Source organism: Cetorhinus maximus, chromosome X (assembly GCF_964194155.1).
Source record: "Cetorhinus maximus chromosome X, sCetMax3.hap1.1, whole genome shotgun sequence".
Classification (NCBI taxonomy): domain Eukaryota; kingdom Metazoa; phylum Chordata; class Chondrichthyes; order Lamniformes; family Cetorhinidae; genus Cetorhinus; species Cetorhinus maximus.
This window is the reverse complement of record NC_135917.1, coordinates 16349872-16355871: the sequence shown is the minus strand read 5'-3', so window position 1 is coordinate 16355871 and position 6000 is coordinate 16349872. Positions and strand designations below refer to the sequence as shown.

The 6000-nt window shown below is 48.0% G+C and overlaps 1 protein-coding gene across 5 annotated transcripts in view; it reads right to left on the bottom strand.

Annotated features, from left to right (window-relative positions):
* The window catches only part of LOC144672687 (diacylglycerol kinase beta-like), a 275739-nt gene that overhangs the window by 103395 nt on the left and 166344 nt on the right, over positions 1–6000 (bottom strand). The window contains exon 1 of one of the 5 annotated variants that reach the window (XM_078534585.1): positions 1934–2016. The exons of the other annotated variants lie outside the window; for them this stretch is intronic. The gene's annotated coding sequence lies outside the window, so the exon portion shown is untranslated. Of the gene's footprint in view, positions 1–1933; positions 2017–6000 lie in introns of those variants that run through there. 5 annotated transcript variants of the gene reach the window in all.

Here is a 6000-nt window from a genome sequence, read left to right as displayed (position 1 = left end):
TCTCTCTCTCGCGTTTTAATCCTCTCCCTCGCCTCCTCCCTCTCTGAATTACTGATGAGGTCCACAGCATTTTCCCCCACCTCCACACTGCCAGGAATCTGGAGTCGCTCCTGCCCTGGATTGTTCCCAGCTCAGTGGGTTGATGTTTACCCCCCCAGTGACTGAATCCAGCCCCACGGCGCCCACTGCTCTGCCTCTTGGATTCAGCCGCAGGGGTAACGCTGCTGGACTCAGTCAGAGAAACCACGTGAGCTGACTCTGTGACCCACAACCAATGCCTCAGAGATGAGACCCTTCCGGACACTGGGAAATGGGAGCAGCTGTCCCTATCTGCAATGAATCCAGCTCCAGTTTCTGCAATGGGAGGTTGTGTACAGTTTTCATTCCATAGCCAGTACTCTGTGTTTACCCAGCTTCCCAGGTGACCCATCCACTGGGGCCAAGAAGGCAGCCGCTCCCTTATTGCAAAGCATTTGTAATGCAGAAACAGGGCATTCAACCCAACTGATCCATAGCAGCAGTTGTGCTCGTGTTTTTATAATGATATAAATCGCCCATAAGGGATTGGCTAAACATGTTGTGGGTTCAGTTATTAAGACAGATGTGTGCAGATGTACATGGATAGAAAGCTTGAAGACATCAGCAGCAGAGCTGTGCGTGTGCGCTCTACTCAAAGGCAACAGTGGAACTAAAACTGGATCACATGACACACTTCCCATCCAGCGATGTCAAGCTGCTATCCCCTAATCGTATATTACAAGGCACATGAGCCTCCTCCCACTCTACTTCATCCCACACCATCAGCACATCCTCCTATTGCATTCTCCCTCATGTGGTTATCCAGCTTCCCCTTAAATATATCTACACTATTCACCTCAATCACCCCCTGTGCTAGTGAGTTCCATATTCTCACCACTCTCTGGGTAAAGAAGTTTCTGAACTCCCTGTTGGATTTATTAGTGACTATTTCATATTTATGGGTACTGGTTCTGGCCCACATGTAGAAACACCCTCTCTATGTCCACCCTATCAAACCTCTCTCTAATTTTAAAGACCTTTATTAGTTCCCTCATCAGTTTTCAGGTCTGTTCAATCTTTTCCAATGGGGATAAGCTCTCAGTGCTATGTTGAGTGAGCTCTGAATGGATCCAGGAGCATGCTGAAGCTCTCGCTCTGCCAGTATAGCTCAGTGTGTGCTCATAAACCGCATCATACTGGCTGTCCCGCAGGTCATTCTTCAACCCAATCAGGGTGATGCCAGTAGCAGTAGAATAGGTCCTCAGTGTGGATTAGGGAGCTGGGGGAGACCAGCAGGCTCCTGATCACCACTGGGTGCAGTCAGAGGATGGGACCGGGATCCGGGTGAGCTGTGAAGCTTCCTGCAGTCAAACAGCTCGCTGTCGTGAATCGACGCCTTTAAGCGCAGGGCTACCACCTTCACCCAACTCCAGTCAGAAACACAAGACAATGGGTTTCTGGTTTAAAAGGGCCGGGTGTTGGGGGCGGTGAGGAGGGGGGAGGTGGGGGAGTTTAACTTTCAAAATTCCGGTGTGCCCAACTTGGAGAACCCAGCTGCAAAAACAACCGAACCTGAGTCAGGAGAGGAGAAAACTGACCCAAGGGTGAAAAGTAACTGCTTTGAAATGGCTGGGACAGCAGATAGGAAGCAGCCACATAACACCAGGAAATGGAAATGCCCGACAGGGAGGCACACAGGGCGAGGAACCAAGCAGTTCGATCCTTAAACAAAGTACAATTCAAGCTCGGGTATGCTATCTCACAGCAGCTCCACTCTGCTCACGCACTAACATCCTTCAAGACAATTCTCTCTGCGCCGCGGCTTGTGAAACGAGCATCTCCATTCCCTGGCAGACTCCCGGGGACAAGCCCCTCTCCGGTTAGCAGAGCGTCAAGGGGGAAGTGATAGTCTTACCTTCAGCAAAGCTCAGTGCCTGAGTCCGGGCCTGTCACTGCACTGCAGCATTGACAGTGCAGCCTGAGCTGCAGCAGGCAGTAAGTACACAGCAGCCCTCCTGCTGTTGAGAGATGAGGTTCTGCAGCGCCCAAAAGCAGGCAGTTCAGCGCCTGAGAGAGATCAGAAGAAAAGCTCAACTGTACTCATTCAGTACAGACCACAAGGAGGAAGGCTGATGGCAGGGCTTTAGACAATCCAAAGGTGTCACAGGGAGGCGGGGGTGGTGGTGGTGGAGAAGGAGGAGGGAGTATTGATCCACAGCGCCCTGAGCAGCAATTAGCAACACTGCCACCGGACAAATGGGTTCAGGCAGCACGCAGAAGTGTTGCTGCCTTTTGCTGCTGTTTTCTACACAACCTGGTGACTGGAAAATGAGAGAAAGACATTGAATCACACCTCCATCCCACAGGCTTCCTGTCAGAGATGCTGAAACAGCTTGCAGTGTGCACAAGCACTGACTCTGCAGCAGAAATTCCAACTTCCCCAGGCTGCCCGCACTGCCTGGTCGATGCCACACACCGTGCAGGACACAAACAAGCGTTGGCAAGCACAGTGCTTCAAACCAGCGGCATTGAGGCTTGGCCAGACGCTCCTCTGCCTGCTCTCTGATTGGAGGCACTAAGCCATTCAGAAAGGCTCCTTCGGGCTCACTGTCTGTAAGTCCCAGAAGTGAATTCATTCAGGTGGTGGCTGTCCCTTTAAGAGCACACACCGCATCATCCTCCCTCATGGAAGCCGGAAGCTATTGACGCCGGGTTTTATTCCGAGATTTTCCAGCCAGCGGGGCTCATGGGCATCTGCTACCCGAATGAAAGCAGCCTCCATTGGGTAAAGGCTTCCCACCCACCCAGCTACCCACAGAACATCCAAGGAGAACGCAAAACAGCTGCATTCTCCGGAACTGATCCTCAGTCACTGAACTGAAGATATCACAGGTCATATTAGGGAATATTGGAATATTCTACATCCTTCTCAATAACGAGTTGATCTCTGTCAAGAGGATATAATAATGTCTATAATGTTATTGGAAATTATTTTAAATAGAGTTTCGTGGTGCCTGTGTCTATGTGTGTGTGTGTCTATGTGTGTGTGTGTGTGTGTGTGTGTGTGCCTTAGTTGAATTAAAGCCGGCTGGTCTAGAGGCTTTGATGTGTAGAAGAGAATAAGGTTTGAAATGGTAATTAGATAAACAGGGGGGCAATTTGCATTTTTTCTTTCATCAAACGAGTGTAGTTCGGATTCAGAGAGAGGGAGTGAAATGTTACCCCTAACCAGGTGAAGCTCAAATACTGGGAAGTATTTCCTCCCCATTGGGGTAAGTTCAGGAGCGGGCGTGGGTGGGCACGCCTCCGATCGGCATCCCCGATCAAGGGTGCGCTGCCATTTTATGTGGGCGGGCCAATTAAGGCCCGCCCCGCGTGACATCCACCAGGAAGTGCTATACGCTCCCTTTGTGGGCGGGGGTGGTGGTGGGGATTCCCTCAGCCGGGAGTGTGCTCTTTCACGTATGCGCACAACAGAGCACACAGGTCCCCCTGAGGCTAAGTGCAGCCTCAGGGAGATCGGCGCCAAATTTAAAAATGGTAAACGTAGGGAAATGAAATTTCCCTGACATGTTCCCTCATGTGACACTGTCACGTGAGTTGGGACGTGTCCATCACTTTTACTGAAACCTTTCTTAAAAATTTAAATACCCTCATGAAACCTCATCCCGCCCGTGGATGAGGTTTGATGCTTTCTCTGAAGCCCGCCAGGGCTCCCGGCCTGCCCGACACCCTTAAGGTTGGACGGGCAGGTCCTTTAATTAGTCTAATCACTCTGTCAATGGCCTCAATTGGCCATTGACAGGTCGGTGGGCGCACAACTGATTCAGCTGAGCCCCCGCCTACCTGAAAATTGAAATGGGGCAAGGTGTCGTTGGGAGTTCCACCCGACATTGGTGAGCAGGCCCCACCCCCGCTCACTGACCTCAGTATCTTGGCCAGTATATTTGTTTATTTTCCCCAAGGGTTACTAATAAAGTGGGTATTATTAAAGGGTCTCATTATTAGGAGAGGTAAAGTTCAAAAGACATAGTGATACAATGAGAATTTGCATTCAAAGAGGAAAATATGTATGAAGGAAGAGAAGGCTGTTGGTAAAAGGAGAAGGGGTTCTAAGATCTAAAGCCTCCAGCCTGTAAGCCTCAAGTCTGTCTGCAAGGACCCAGAGCTGAAAGAAACTCATTTTGAATGTGACTGTCCAGGGTGTGCTTTGCTTGGCGTCTGTTTAAATCTGTGTTTTACTGTTGCCTTAACAGGGTGTAACTGAGAGTCAGGTTAATTAGGGAATTTTTGTGGTTATTATGGTAGTAATTTTGTCAACATATGTATGTGTTTGCAATTGTTCTTGTATTAATAAATGTTTAATTTAGTTTTATAAAAACCTCTTGAGACTCAGTGGTCTTATTACTACTGAATTCAACGCCTACATCTCGAAACATACAAATTGCAAAGAATGGGTTATGACAGTTGTTTCAAGTATCCCTCTGGGATTTGAACAGTTCAGCCTTTACCATCAGCTGTGTCAAAATAATCTCCCATGCTCTTGCTCACAGCTATAGCTTCCTGCATCTGTCTAGCTATTTGCTTCCCATTTCAAATTCTCTCTGTCTCTGCCACTCTGTGTTTCCCTTTGTCATTTGCTGTCTCCCCCTTTCTCCTGCCTGTCTCCATGGCCCCCTCGTTCTCACATCTCTTTCTTACACTCTTTCCTTCTCCATTTCCAGTTCTTTTCCTCGTACTCTCACTCCTCCTTTCTGCTTCCTGCTGTATCTTTTCTCTCCACATGCCACTCACAAGTCATTTGTTGGATGTCCCCTCTATTCTCCCCATTTCCTCGCCTCTCCTATACAGCCCGATAGCCACAGAACTGCCCTCCTCACTGGGTTAGAAAGAAAGACTTGCATTTACATAGTGCCTTTCATGACATCAGGAGTTCTTGAAGCACTTTCCAGCCAATGAAGTACTTTCTGAATTGTTGCAATGTGGGGGTTATGGCAGCAAATCTATACACAGCAAGATCCCACCAACATTCATGTGATAGCAACCAGATAATCAGTTTTTAGTGGTGGTAGTTGATGGTAATTTCCTTCAAAATAGTAAAGAAAAATGCTCGCGTTTATATAACGCCTTTCATGACTACCAGACACCACAAAGCACTGAAGTACTTTTGAGGTGTAACCACTGATTTAATATAGGAAACAAGGTGGGCAAATTATACACAGTAAGGTGCCACGAACAGTGATGTGCGAACGACAAGTTAATCTGCCTTTGTAATGCTGATTGAGGGATAAATATTGGCCAGAACATCGGGGAGAGCTCCTTTGCTCTTCTTCAAAATAGTGCCAGGGAATCCTTTATGACCATATAAGATGGCAGATAGATACTTGGTTTAGCATCTTATCCAAAAAAGGGCTAGTGCAGCGCTCCCTCAGCACTGACCCTGCAGCACTGCAGCGCTCCCTCAGCACTGACCCTCCGACAGTTCTAGTTTTAGTAACAGCAGGTTTAGAACCATAGAGCCATAGAACACTACAGCACAGAAAACAGGCCATTCGGCCCTTCTAGTCTGTGCTGAAATATTATTCCGCTAGTCCCATTGACCTGCACCTAGTCCATAACCCTCCAGACCTCTCCCATCCATGTATCTATCCAATTTATTCTTAAAACTTAAGAGTGAGCCCGCATTTACCACGTCAGATGGTAGCTCGTTCCACACTCTCACCACTCTCTGAGTGAAGAAGTTCCCCCTAAACCTTTCCCCTTTCACCCTAAAGCCATGTCCTCTCGTGTTTATCTCTCCTAATCTAAGTGGAAAGAGCCTACTCGCACTTACTCTGTCTATACCCCTCACAATTTTGTAAACTTCTATCAAATCTTCCCTCATAAAGTCCTAACCTGTTTAATCTTTCCCTGTAACTCAACTCCTTAAGACCTGGCAACATCCTAGTAAATCTTCTCTGCACTCTCTCAATCTTACTGATA